General features: G+C 36.8%; 1 protein-coding gene across 1 annotated transcript in view; it reads right to left on the minus strand.

Moving 5' to 3' along the window:
• Positions 1–15752, minus strand: part of NECAB1 (N-terminal EF-hand calcium binding protein 1) — a 149316-nt gene that overhangs the window by 103612 nt on the left and 29952 nt on the right. The gene's annotated exons all lie outside the window — the stretch shown is intronic.

Below are 15752 nucleotides of genomic sequence, written 5' to 3' on the forward strand. Positions count from 1 at the left end.
GGCTCTTCAGAAAGGAAGATATTAATCTTGAAGGGCTCTCTGCCGAGATAGATCATTTCTATGCACTATTTTCCAATTAACTACTTCAATGACTTTTAATAGGCTGATCACTACCATTTTGTTCTTCCTCGGTAACACTTCTGGAAATATTAGATTTCTATTGACGGATGATACCTGTGCCCTCACCACAAATTCCAGCAACACCCAGCAAAGAAGAGTTAGGATAGTGCACAGAGAACTAAATGCACAGTGTGACTACACAGCCACCGCCACGATTTTGCTCCTGTCCTGAACCCAGGAGGCAGCAACGAGCAATGCATTTGTGCGTCATGGGGTTCCGCACTTAGAAGTACTACTACTAACCCAAGTCAAACAAACTTCACATATTTATGTAGCACTTTCCTTGGCTGGCAGACTAAACTGCTTCTTAAGATTTGCTCGTAAGCTTTCACAAGTTTCCTGCCAGAAAATATTATTAGCTCCACTTAATATTCAAAGATAGTAAAGCACTGAAAAATTTGCTCGGCCAGGGCCTTCCAAAACAGAATGAAAATCACTGCTCTCTGCCAGACCCCAAGGCAGCGTACAAAAGTGGATTTCATGGGAGGCTGTATAGAGTAGTGGTTAGAAGCCACACTGCCAAACCTTAACCCTTCCTCTCTGCGTGACTTTGGGAAAATGACTCCATCTTAGTCTGGCTCAGTTTCCTCATGTGCAAAATGCAGTCAATCATAGGTTTCTTATAAAGATTAAATATGTTCATGAGTGGAAAGTGCTGGGATCTGGCACATGATAAAGGATCCATAAACGTTGACCATTATTATAGCATCAGGGTAATTATTATCCAGAAAACTTGCCAGATAAGATAAATTTAAGCCAACTCAGAAGACAAAGATACAGATGCCTCAAAATGATGGTCCAGATAACATTTTTTTTTTCAAGCACAGCAGCAGCAGCCTCTTAACTAGGCTGCCTGTCTCCAGACTTGTCACCTCCCACCATCTCTCTTCACTTTGGAGAGAGTCATCTTTCTAAAACATGAACGTGATCCAGTCACTTCCCTCAAGAGCTCTGCGCTGACCTAAGGGTGGAAATCCGAATGCCCTGTTGGTTCCCAAGATCCTTCACGGTTGGGGCTCCTGCCTGCCTTCCTAGCCTCTCTCGCCATCCCCCCTTGAACTTGACACTGCCAGCATGCCCAGTGTCTTCCAGTTCCTCCAACCTGCCACACTCTCTCTCACCTGTAGGCTTCCAAATAGCTTTCTCTTTGGCTGAAAACTTCTCTCATCTCCATTCCCACCTCTCCTTGATAATACCTCACGACTTAGCTTTAAAGTCACTTCTTCTAAGACATCTTGGCTGATGCTTTAGAGGGGGTTAGCACGCTTCCCCCCCACAAAGCATTGTATTTCTCTGTCATAATTAATCAAGTTATTGCTTGTCTACTTTCTCTGCTACACTCTAAATCCCTTGTTCACCACTGTATTCCCAGAACTTAGCATTATGTCTGGCACAGAGTAAAAACACTCAGTAACTCTTTGTTGGAAGAATGGCAAGCTCAGTTTGTGTGGGCAAAATAGAATTGACCTTGTGGGATGAGTTAGACATGGGTTAACTTCAAAGTTCAAATTTAATAGCCTCCTGTCTCCCTAATCTCCCAGACTCTCTCCCCTAGAATTCTCAAGAAACTTCGCTGACCTTTCATGGTAGCTTCTTATAATATTTAAACTGTTTTTTACTATAGCAGAGTTAATATAAAGTGATTTGTAAAAGGCTGATGGAACTGACGACTAATTAGATTTAGAAGTTAAGAGCAAGGATGAATGGTGGGTGTTTGCTGTTTTGGTACATAACACTGACAGTCTGGGAGAATGTATCAATCATTTCCTTTCCATGTCCTTCAAAATAAAAATATGCAATATCTATAATATTTCATATTTAATTTTATATTAAATTTCCAGGAATTGATTTTGCTCAGGTTAAGAAATCTGGTGCCAAAGACTTTAACAAATCAAGGACAGAAATTTCCAGTGTAGTCTGTGACAATGAAAAAGATTTCTGTCATAGGATTTGAAAGCTACATTATAGTAGGTCCTTGACTATCATTATTTTGACATTGTTTTGTTATAACATTGATGAAAAAAATTAATTCCTGGCCTGGGGCCCTGTCTACATGGAGCTTGTATATTCTCCCATGTCTGTGTGGATTTCCTCCCACATCCCCACATTTTGTACTTAAGGTGAGTTGGCGTGTCTACACTGTCACAGTTGGAGCGAGTGTGGGTGTGAGTGAGTACGCCCTGTGATGTAACGTGTGCTGTCCAGGGTTGGTTCCCCCTTGTCCTCTGAGCTGCTGGGATGGGCTCAAGCTATCAGTGACCCTGAACTGTAATAACTGAATAAATAATTATCTTGCTTTTAATAATCTTTCTTAAATGTATGTATTTCACTATTTAATATTAGACATGTTTTGGGTCTTTATTTAGAAGATTGGTGATGGTTTGACAAGAAATTGGCCTGTGGGAAAATTGATTTCCTTATAAGTGGTTTCATTTAAAGTCTTGGTTTGCAAGAATCCACTGATGACATTAAGTGAAGTCTTACTATACTTTTTTCACCCCAGAGAATAGTTTTAACTGAATATAATGAGAATAATAATTTTTCATACATTCTACAAAGATAAGTAAAAAAATACCCTGATTTTTCCATTGGAATATGTCTCTCAATATATTCTATTTTAAAAACATAATTCCAATGAGTTTTCATGAACCAGATGGGACATAGTTCTATGGACAACAAAAAGATTTTAAAATGTAAAATATAAAGGGCAAAAATTCAGGGTTAGGAATTCAGAAGAGAGGTAGAAATGCAAAGAGATAAGTAGAATAAATAGCAAAACAAAAATTCAATGACTGGAGGCTTCTAATAGTCCATTCTAATTTAATAGTCCATTCTAATTTAAGTGAGTCTGTTATAGACATAACAATTAGTCTCAATTAAACCTGGAAAAGGATCACAGTGAATGAGAGAGAGAGAGAGAGAAAGAGAGAGAGAGAAACCAGAGAAAGGGACTCAGAGACACTAAACATAATTATTTCCATTTATATTTTTAAAATAAAGGTCGAAAATGGTTGTTCTCCCTATTTGATTCTTGATGAATCCACAGAAGCAGCCCTGATCAATCATTTCTCAAGTACCGTAGTTTCTCCTTTATCCCCAGTTTCACTTTCCTTGGCTTCAGTTACTCACAACTGACCATGGTCTGAAAATATTACATAGAAGATTCCAGAAGTAAACAATTCATAAGTTTTCAGTTGTACACAGTTCTGAGCGTGATGAAATATCTTGCAGCCCCTTTCTGTACTTCCCAGGGCTTGAATCATCCTTTAGTCTAGTCTATCTACCATGTATATACTACCCACCTATTAGTCACTTAGTAGTCATCTCAGCTATCAGATTAAAAAGCATAGTCTATATAGGATTCAGTACTATCTGGAGCAGGGGTCCTCACACTTTTTAAACAGGGGGCCAGTTCACTGTCCCTCAGACCGTTGGAGGGCCAACGTTGGAGAGTGTGGCGCACGTTCCACACATGTGCACTGTGGGCCTGGGATGAGTCGGCTGCTAAGCAGGACAGGCAGCGGTGGCAAAAACACCCTGAGTGCCAGATAAATGTCCTCAGCAGGCCGCATGTGGCCCTCAGGCCGGAATTTGAGGACCCTTGATCTGGAGTTTGAGGCATCCACTGGAGGTCGTGGAACATATCCCCCATGGGCAATGGGGAATACTGTTATGGGATCCCATTTCGCCTATCTATATTATTTAAGTGGTTGACCTTTGGCCAAAGTAAGGCAGGTGACCTCCCTGAGATTAGCACAATACCCATGCATCTCTGGCTTGTTGGAACTATTTTTTAAAAGTTAGTTTCTCATGAATGACTTTAATGATTTTTTTTGTATGAAAGTTATAATGAAAACAATTAAAGTACATTTTATCAACAAGAATTAACTATTGAAAAGCCCCTGGGTTAAAGATAGGCATACAGATGGAAATATTAATGGGCAAGAGTGCTTCTCACACTCCTCAATCACAGTATGAGCCATTGCCCTCCACTTTAGCAAAAAATCAGCCCGCCATGAGATATTTGAAAAACAATTTTCTATCCATCAGTGTTAGCTTCCCATAAATATGAAGTAATATTTATTCATTTATGCATAATACATGGTACATGGTATCCATTGTAGATAAATGTAAATATTTATTGAACCAGTAAATATTTAGGGAATAAATGACTAATTTTTTAGAAGCTTCACACTTAATTGGAATAATGGCTATCAAGTTTGACCATCTGAATTTTCTCTTGGAAACTATTCACAATTTAAACAAAATACAGGGAAAAAAAACCTCTTTGTGCTAGTGTCAAGTCAGAATTTATTAATTTCAACCTCACTGATGGCAATGAGGACAGTGGACAATGGAGGAAAAATTAGTTATGCTAATGATTAGAAATCTATAGCCCATTTTAGGTACGTTTCTAATTATTCTGAGTCATTGTTTTTGATCTAGAGTTGATTAAAAATAGATTCCCAGAAAAACTTAAAAATAAAATTAAACCACTAAACCCATTATTGAGACAAGAATAACATTCAGCTGATAATCATGCGTAGCTTTCTTCTTACATTTTGAGTTCACTACTAAAAGCTTTTGCTATTTAGTCTATTTTTTCTCACTGAGAAACCTTTTAAGACCAGAACAAAGAATACAATATTCTATGTAGTAGGAGCTCCTTTTGAAACAATGGAAACTTTTTTTCACATATGAATGTTTATTCATTACGAAAAAGAGAAATTCTTCATTAGAACATATTTTGTATCTGTTAAATATGAAAATAATCCAAATTTATATCTAAAATAATATTTCATGGCCTTTAATTCCTAGGAGGTACTATTTTAAAATAGAAGTAAACTTTGAAACTGCTTAAGTTTAATTGAGAGACTAGAGCCAAATTTATCATTTACTCTTCTCAAACAAAAAGAGTCAGTTCTCCTTCTATATTTGCTAGCATCTGTTAATAGCATTACCTTTTCTATAGTTAATCAGCCACAGTCTAAACTCTAAAATTTACCAGCATTGTACTTTCACATGCCTTTCTTACATCTAATCAATATATCCTGTTGCTATTATCAATCAATCAAGTAGCCAAGTACTTATTGAATGTATTACAGTAATTGCTAGAAATAGTGGAAAACAATAGTCTTTGCTTCAAAGGAGTTTATAATTAGATTTGGAAACAAGATTAATATGCTAATGAAACAATTAGCAAAAATAACAGAAAATAATATATCATTAAGTGGTACCTCTTGAAGATATAAACTGTAATTATAGAAATTTGGAGACAGATGATGATCCAGGAAAGAAGGAAAGGTTAGTGAATACATTTTAATCATCATTTATTACTTTGTGGCAGGTGCCTTTATATTATTACTAAATTTTACAAAATGGGTTCTTACATTGCTTCCCTTTTACAGCCACTGAAAGTACAGCCCAATACACAGAAATGACCATCCAAAGTCCTTATAGCTAAATAGCAGAGGGATTTAAGCTCAAGCTTGTCAAGCCTCATTTCTTTCCACATTGCAACAGTGTTTCTTATGGAGTTGGGTGGACCTAAATGCCTGAAAAACTTTATTATGCAGAGTGGAGGGGCAAGGCTATTCAGACAAAGTGCATAGCATGAGGTGTGGGGAAGCAGGAATTTATCCCTTCTCACCTCAAATATTCACTGGGCTTGCAACATGTGCTATACACTATGCTGAGAATTAATGGAAAGCAAAATAGTAATGATCTCTGACTTCTTGGAGTTTAGACTAGGGGAGGTGAATACTAATCAAACAAACACATCATAAATATTAATATAAAATTATAACTGATATAGGTGCTGTGGAAAGATGTTCATGCTACAGTGAGAATGCAGAGTGGAAAATTGGCCCTAATAAGGATGGTCAGGGAAGATTTTCATGATATATACAGATGTGTGTATGATTACATAAGCATGGAGAAAGATACAAGATCACACTTTAGGTGGTAAAGATTGGTTATCAGAGGTGGAATAAGGGTGGACTATGGAAGAAGAAAAAAAGCCAAGAGAAAATAGTTCTCCATGATTAAAATAGAATGTATACATTAGAAGTTATGGAAACCATATGCTATTGGTGGTTAACTCATGGTAATGGGGTTTTGGGTGTTTTATGCTCTTTTTTATAATTTTCTATATTGTTTCAATTCTTTTTATAATAGTTATATGTTGTATTATCTTATTTGTGAGTGTATTAGTCCTTTCAGGCTGCTCTAACAAAATACTTTACTGGGTAATTTATAAACAATAGAAATTTATTGCTCACAGTTCTGGAGGCTGGAAAGTCCAAAATGAAGGCACCAGTAGACTCGGTGTATGATGAAGTCCTTTTCCTCCTAGATGGCACCTTCTATTTTTCCTCACATGGTAGAAGGGGTAACAAACTCCTTCAGGTCTTTTTTATAAGGGCATTCATCCCAATCCTGACAGTGGAATCCTCATGACCTAATCGCTTCCCAAAGGTCCTACCTCTTAGTACTATCACCTTGGAGGTTATATTTCAACATATGAATTTAGGGGAGACACATCCAGACCATAACAATGGGGAAAATATTTTCCTAAGAAAATTGCTCTTGAAAAACTTTCACTTCAAAAGCAAGCAATAACTTTCAAGTTATTTGTAATCTACATTTATTTCAAGAATTCTAAAATATTGAGGAGTCATAAAGAAGAACAATTGTAATTATTTCATCAAACTGATCATTCTTGCGAATAATGAACGTAGCTGTAAAAGACAGAGAGCTTGTACTTAGGTAGTGGTGGTGAAGATTAAAAAAAATACAGGATTTGTTTTTGCATTGAATATGGGAGTAGAAATTGTTCAGGAAGCAAGCATCATGAATTTTAAAGACACAAGATTACAATTTTACTGAATTGATTTCATCCATATGATGGATATTGGTGAGGTATGAGAAAACACTGCATTTGTGTGAATAAATAATTCAACTAGATTCCTCAGTAGACAATTTTTATTTTGAGTAGTAATTGATTTGAGTTCCCCATTGGCAACTGTATCATGGCTGATGGGAAGAGAGTTCAATTAAGATTTTTAAAAAATTCAAACTCTTTATTGGGGAATAGATGACAACCCCCCCAAATTCTGTAGATAAGAATTAAAAATATAAAAAGACCTGAAAAAAGTTTAAAAGCAAAAGTTCTTGATATAAATGATTAAAGGAAACAATAAAACTCTGAGTGCTCCGAAGAGCCCTGTAGAAAACAATAGCAAAATTGTTGCAAATGCAAAGTGATAGAATGGAGGGCGGTGAGGAACTAAGTCTAAAAGTAGACGATGAATTCCAGGTATAAAGGTAGAAGAGAGGGAGGGAAAATGTGCAAAGAATGAACACAATGTCCACAGAAAAAAAGAATAACATTTCTACATTGTAGAAACTCCTACACTGTAAAAACCCTACATAATAGATATAAAAAGAAAAGAGATAAAGGCAGCAATTAAAGCAATTACCTCTATACTGTACATCCAAATGTATTCTGCTACCAGAGAGAATTAACTATCTTTTCATGAAGGATAAAATACCTGAAAGGAATTTTTAAAGCCGGTCTTGGAATATTTTGATTTCTGATATACAAATAGACAGCTAAAAGGATGAAATTTTATTCAGGTGGCAAGATAACAAAAAGAGTTTTGAGTTTTGTTTTTAGGCAAACTTGGGAAAATTCCAGGGCTTTACACATACTATCTGTGTAACTTTGGGCAAGTTATTTAACTTCTTGTATCAGATTGCTTAACATAGGCTTTGAATAATAATACACTGGTTTTTATGTCCATTAAATAAGATGAGACAAGCACATGGTACACAGTCATTTGATAAATGTATTTCATTATTTAGTTAGAAATTAAACATTTCCCTTAGAAGTTAAGTATTTTTTAGAAGTCATATATGAACTGCCTTGACACAAAATTTGACTTGACTATCATCTTCATGAGAAAAATTAGAACCAATTATTTTTTCAGAAATTGTAACTCGGTACAAACCATTTCCATGTCATTTGAAAAAAAAACTCCCTTTAAAATTCCCTCCTTTATAAATCCTCCAAACTATGCTAATATCCTTAATTATGAAGTAGAATTTTGTTTGTTGATTCTGTACTTTTCCTCCAGGGAAGACTCCTCCGCCTCAATCCACACTGCAGATTGTGGAGTGGCCTGATTTAGGAGAAGGTGATGATGCCAATGAAATGCCTTCCCAGGAAAGAAGAGTTTTAAAAGTAACTCTCAGGAAATAGGTTGGTTTGTTTTTTTTGTTTTGTTTTGTTTTTTTCCTCTCCATATCATTGTGAGCTAGAGAAAAATATTCTCAAAGCAAGCAAATGTTTTAGTAATTCTTGAAGTGAAAGGTACATCTAAAAAAGGAGCGAATAAAGAGAAAATCTGTTGACCACAGGTCAGTTCTAATGTCCACATGGAATCAGTAATGCAGACCCAGTAATAGATTAGAGTGAGTGCTGGTAGGATTGCCAGACTATTTGATTATATCCTATACAGTCTACCTGCACTATACAGGATACAATCAAATAATCAACCTCTCAGCCATGTACGTGGTTCTTTCTTATTTTTAAATTCTCAAGAAATAAGTCAAATGCAATATGTAAGAACTATCCAGAATATCTAAACTAGATGGGTGATCATGAAGAAAGACTAATGGAAAAAAGACTAAGTGTTTCCAAGTCTGAGGCTTTGCAGTGCCTGAAGATACAAAGAGCTGGCAGGACCACAAGGGACAAAGAGGGGCATCATGTGCATAGTTACCGCAGTGAGAGTATGGGAAGGCAGGACCACTGGGAATAGATACAGTCAGATGGTCAGAAAGGGCGAGGAAGGGGCTAGGACACTGAACAGCTCAGTGGGATCAGGATGCCTGTCACAACAAAGGGTTCTCCCTGACTTCAGTCTCTTCCCTCATAGACAGCTTCAGATTTTCCTGGTTGACCCCACAACTAGTAGGAATTCTCTGGAGTTCAATCTCCACCACGCCCCTTGTCCTCTCGGGGAAGGGGATTATCTTCCTCTAAAATATGAGATGGCAAACAGAAGCCTTTGAAGCTGAATAAGCAGTTATTTGATCTGCAGGAGACTCAAGTTTTGCCTGCCCAGCATCTATTCCCCTTTGTTCTGAAACAGAACTCTGGTTCCATGTCACGTTATGTTTTCCTGAAGACTGTGATTTATTTAGGGATGTAGGTGAAATCCACGCTGGGCTAACACGAATCAAGACCAGAATTTTGCTGGGACTTTTGGGAAATAAAAGAGGTTTCTCTGAGAGTTTGCCAAGCTGGCAGCAATATGAACCTTGAGCTTTTAGTAACCATCTTGACCTCTCAGCGAGAGTGTCCTCCCAAGAGAACAGCTAACACGGAGGAAAAATAAGAGGTGACAAATGACAGGAGACAGATTTCTAGCAGCCTCATTTGGGTACTGAGCTCCGGCACACATGAAACCTATCTCTGGACACATGAGCCAGATAATTATTTCCTTAAGTCAGCTTAACTTATGTTTCAGTCACTCACAACCCATAAGTCCTGCTTGCTATAGTGTCATTTGCCCTGCTGTGACTTCTACCAAGTACAGTCTAGGAGAAGTTGAGGAAAATCTGTCAAAAAAATGGTATTCTCTTTCTCTGCAGCTTTGTGGTTGCTCGGACTCCATCCCTGATTTGGCATCCAAAGTGTTCTGAAAATCATGCCTCTCTCTTGAAAACACCATACATCTGCTGGCCTTTATCTGTTCATGCCAAGAAGGCTACTTGGAGCCTGGAAAAAGATCAACTCACTGCCTAATTTCTACAGCGAAGCTTTGGCCATGTACAGAAAGAAATGTTCTTTCTGGACTCTGTTATCTGCTAGTTTCCTCATGGCCAGTTTGGACCTCATCTGAGTATTTGGATCTTCCTTCTGAGAAAGCTCCTTAGCCAAATCTGTATTGCTGAAACTCAACCCTGCCACACCCAGTCTGTCCATTCCATGTTAGCCTAGTGTACCCTGGACACTGATTTTCACTTTGCTCTCTTGACATATAGCTACACCACCCCTCTGTCTCTCTCTTCCGATTTCTTACTTGTGCACCTCCCCATCATGCTGCACACACTTAGCTGAACAACTCAGACTGTGGCCTATTCTATTCTCCAGGCACTTAAGTTTTGGTGCTGCTTTCTAAGTCTTCAGCTCCAGTCAAATGGCATAGGCTATGATAATAGGAAGGCTCGCCCATTACTGAAATTGCAATGCACTTTCTAGTTGAGATGCCATGCAAACTGTGCTGCCTGCTCTTCAAAATAACCTACTGCTTATTCCATGGGTATTGATACTGCCTTCTTTTCCCACTGCCCACTAAATATGTCCACTTAAGCAGTATAATAAATAAGAGAGAAAGTGCCTTCATCCAAAAACTCATCAAGCTTTAGAATTTATCTGTCATGTACAAATACAGGATGAGCAAATTTTTTTGTTTGTTTTAGAAGGAGCAGAATTCTGCCATCTGAGACAAATCCTTCGATACCATTTCTCTCCAGTTATTAAGGGGCTTCATCTCAGCACTGGTGCATGAACACTATCTTCAAATATTAGAAAGACTTGTCATAAAATATTCATATGCTGAATGGCTCTAAGGAGCAGAATCAAGTGGAAATTTAGAGCGACAAATTTCAGTTTGGTTTAAGAAAGAGCTTTTTAGATGATCAGAGCTAGCTCAAGATGGACCTCTTTTAGTAGGTGGTGATACTTCTGTTGCTTTGGTGTGTCTCAGTGATTTAACAAGTACTGGGTTGAAATCCCACTGCTCAGCACCCCCCAAAATTATTTTAGCTTGGAAGAAAGAACATTTGATCAGAAGATATCAGTCATCTATTTCTAGTCGCAGACCCCCATCTGAGGGCCCTGGGATGCTTTTCTGTATGTTCATTTTCTGACCCAGAAGCGAAACTTCCATCTGGTCTACCATTTGGTCTACCCTGACAATCTGGAACTCCAAAGTATACTATGCTGGGAAAATTGCTTTGGGTCTCCAGGGGATCTTTTCCCTCCCTTTGTCATGATTAACAAACATCACAAGCATTTATGCTAAATTCTTCAAGTTGTCCTGTAACTGACTGCAAAATATAGAGAAGCTGACTTTCTGATGAGTGAGAACCCTTTTGATGAACCACGGAAGTTTCCTTTTGATCTAATGATCTTCACTCTATTTATTCTTGCTTTCTAACTGCTGTAGTGGTCCCAATTTATAAACTACCGACCTGTAGATTTAGTTTTTGCTAATATTGTCTTTTTTTAAAAAACTTACATTTTAAGGGCTCTAACTATTCTTTTCTGAACTTTTACAAAAGTTGAGAAAAACATGTGTTTAAAAAATCTTTAATGGAACTGGAAGAGATGCAGTAAGACTAACTAAAATGACTCAGAGATTTAACAATTTGTTTTTTAAAGAAAAAGAAAGACTAGGCGTATTGGACCCAGAAAGAAAATAGTTAAAATGAGTCTTGACAAAAATCTGTGAAATCATGAAAGTTCTAGTAAGATGGACATGACATTCTTCAGAATATTTCAGAACATTAAACTGTACATACTTCCCTTAAACCTTGAGACATTTAAGGTTTACGACAAACATATTTTGACCTTTTCCTCCTTTGCCATGTCACAGATCCCAAATACCAGAAACAAGCAGGTCTTTTGCTCCTCTCTCAACCAATTACTCTTTGCAAGATAAAACTCAAGTAAACTTCCCAAATGTTCAAACCTAATGGCAAAGATCTGCCCATTTAAAATAATCATTAAAAAGGTGATGGAAAGTTAGGCTTCCAATGCCTTCAAATTTCTCCTACTTTCATTCAGGGTTCTTATCACTTCTGAAGTCTCTGCTCTGAATGAAATCTTCAGGCTATATACAGCAGGAATATAATTTCTGGTAGATCATTCACTGTACTAAGATTTTAATACAGCACCAAACAAGTAAGATGATCCATAGAATTCTCATTAGAATAAGATTATATAGAGTGTTGAGATTAAGCTCGTCCCCTGGGCAGGCTGAGAGGCTGACTACAGCTCACTAGACACTTTCCTTAGCAGGGAGGAACATGTGGCTGATACAGATAGCTTAGTTTTGAAATACGCTAAAAACATACTCTCTGATTCAGACCTGAAATACTTCCAACCTTGCTAACATTCATATACAGGAATCTTTGCATAATTTCAAAAGTATAAATTCTCATGAGGTTGGATGTGTTTGGGGTTTGTTTTTCTGTTTGTCTGTCTTAGTTTACAATTGCATTCATGAAGGAAATTTGACTGAAAAGATCTGAGGAATGCCAGGGCATGGGGACAAAAAAAACCAAAACAAACAAACAAACAAAAAAACTGCAGTGAAGTCCTCTTAAGAGAATTTCTTAAATGAACACATTGAATTTTTAAAATTAAAGATCAAAGAAATAAATGCATGAAATGAAAGAGAAAAACCAGAGTTAGATTTGGAAGTTATGACTGCTACCTAAATGTGTGTGGAGAGGGCAGTATATATTTTTTTGGTTGTCAAAAAAATTTTTTTTTAGTTGCCACACCACTCTATATTTGTAGTTTGCTCATTTGAAAGCTACCTATAAAACATGACCTTTGAAAGCCTATAGGTTTACCTCATGGTTTTTTATGTCATTTTACAAGGAATAATTTACTTAATTTTGATATATAAAATATCTTAATTATATTGTACTATAGATAACCGCTCTAATTATGCTTCCAAATAATATTTGCTGCTTGTGATCAAGCATAGTATTTTGGTAATATTCTTCATGAGACAAAAGAGAAAAATGTAACCAGCAAGATATGTTCTCAGTATTTTCCTTCTTTCTTTCCAAGTTTTTGCAAAGTGGATATGTCACTTTTCAAACATGGCAAATTTAACGTTTGCAGCAAAGAGACTTGGGTTTCTATAGCTGGCAGGAATGAGCTGAGGTAACACTGTCTCAGAACATACTTTTGCAAGGGACAGAGTCCTACTCAATCAAGAGCAAGAAGATACAGTATATTAAACAGACACTGATGTAATGGACTCCAAGGTGAAGTTAAACCTTCAGACATTAGAGGGGCAGGAACCAGGTGGCCCAGGGGCCTCAGCAGCAGATGACCATGGACTCTGACTTTCACAGCCCCCCACGAACAGTGAGAGACAGTGAGTCTGGTTGGTTTGGTCCAGCCTTGGTGTGACTGGCTCCTTGAGGCCAGGTTGTACTTTTGATTGAATTAAAATAGCCAGGGATGTTGAGTAGTGGCAGTGACAGGATTTGGGAGGAGAGTATATTTCCTTAGAAGGTATATGGAAGGGGAAAAGTAATTGGCATATATAGTATAATCACTAAAATAATTATTAATTAAAACTTGAGTCATTCAAAGATAAAAGTTATCACTTGCTTCAAGCATAGCTCTGGAATTTCTGTGTCAATGTTTGAATTCATCTCTATAAAAGATCAAAGCCTGACACTGACATACTTTTTTTAAAAAAGGAATTTCATGAATATTATTCAGAAGTCTCAACATAATATACTTTAGCTCCAAATTAGGTTGAACATCATTAGGATCAGAAACGACTTATTGTTATTACTAATGCATATGAGAGTAACTGGTAGTAATAATTATGCCTTTAGACTTGATGTATAAATCATTACCTATACTTCTTTAGCACTTAGAAATCTTAAAGCTATGCCAAGGCATCCAAACTGATAAAGATATACATAAAATAGCAAATCCAGGCCAAGAAGATCTACTGAAAATTTATTTTTCATTAACATTGATAAATATGTATTGAAAAATCTTCATGATGCCAATTCTGGAACTATGACACTCAATAAATGTTTAAAATCTAGATATTGTTAAAACTTTAATAATAATGTAATGAGGCAGAACTAATCAGCATGCAGGATGAAATATTAGCATCTCAATTTCCAACACACGAGCCACAAAAGGAGCCTCTGCTCCTTTTTCCTTTCAAGCATCATTTCTTAGTACGACATAACATGGTTGCCTGTCTTTCATGAATAAACATTCTTTCCCAGTAGTAATTTAAGGATTCAACTAAAATCATCTGTATTCCTCCTCTATCTTTTAAGCCAGTCCTTCAGTAAGGCCACAATGACCTGCAAAGATGTTGCTCCCCGGCTCAAGCTTTTTAATAGCTTTCCCTGGCCTACAGGACAAAGCTGAAACACTTTTGCAACCACAGAATGCAAATTCCTTCTAGTCTGGTCTGTTCTTTTCTCTCCAGATTCATCTCCTCTCACTCTCAGCCTTAAAGTTGACACTTTAGTAATAAGAAGATACTTGCCACTCCTACTCACTTTCTGCCATCAGTCCTTTCTGCCATCATGCTCCTCCCTCCCATTGGAATATTTTCCTCCCTACCCATCTTTACGAAGGAATTTCTACTCTCCCATAATGATTCAGCTCCTGTGAACATTCCCTGAGCCTAACAAACTGATCTAAAATTCCCTCCGTGTGATCCCCAAGTGTCCTGTGAATACTTCAATCACAACAATTATGATATTACATTGACATTATCAATTAGTGGCTTTATTTCTCCACTAAACTCTAAGCTGGTTCTAAGTTGGACCACCAATACCTACAAGGGACTTGATAGGATAGATTTGTTGAACAGAATGGAACTTCTGATACAGTTACCCATTAACATTGTTTCTGACAGGAAAATCTTAAGCCATTTATTTCATAAAGAATTTGAAACCCCTCTGAAGAAACTTACAAATTGGCTGTTATAAAAATATTCAGCTGCTTGAGTACAGTGAATTTAATCTTTTAATTTTTCTTAATACCTAGGCTTTAGAAAATGTCTGTTTATAGAGATAGCCCAAGAGCATTTTCTTGACATGCTGGTTCACTGCCTGGAACCATCTCAGCACTTTGCCTAAAGCAAGATAGTGATCATTTAAGTAGTACACACACTGATGGGTCTCAAGGGATGGCTGAAACGGTGGTTTTTCACATTAGAGTTTTATAACTGTGACTGTCACAAACAATGTGATTTGTTTCAATCACCCAACACAAGCAGCTCATTTCTGTTCTATGTTCTAAAGTCCTCATTATCTTATATTTTTAAGCAGAGTAAGAATATAAATAGAAGCTTCATAAATGTTATACTCAATGCAAGAGAGATATCTGTATAGGTTAATAAAATGGATCACTGTATACATTGATTATTCACAGATAATTCTGTGTCTTGCATTACTTGCATTTCTCAGGTAACAGTGATTTGGAATTCAGCACACCTTAATTGTCCAGGTAACTGCTATTAATACAATGCTTACATTTCACTATGTTAATCTAAGAATGGCCTAAGAACAAGTTTTAAACACAGCAAATTGAGATGAAGCCTTAGTAACAAGGCAAGATTCTACTTTTTTATCAATGACAGAACTAGAATTATTTCTAATCTATAATTTTGTTTTACATTAAGCAAAAAGGGGACAATCTAAAACCACGTTAGAGCAGATCCCTACAAAAAGATCATTGTTTTTCCGATTGAAATTCAGTCTTTCAAAGCATTTTAGTTATTAACAAGCAGGTTATCTCAGAATTAAACATAGGAAAACATGACAAAATGAAC

This window comes from Microcebus murinus, chromosome 7 (genome assembly GCF_040939455.1).
Source record: "Microcebus murinus isolate Inina chromosome 7, M.murinus_Inina_mat1.0, whole genome shotgun sequence".
Taxonomy (NCBI): domain Eukaryota; kingdom Metazoa; phylum Chordata; class Mammalia; order Primates; family Cheirogaleidae; genus Microcebus; species Microcebus murinus.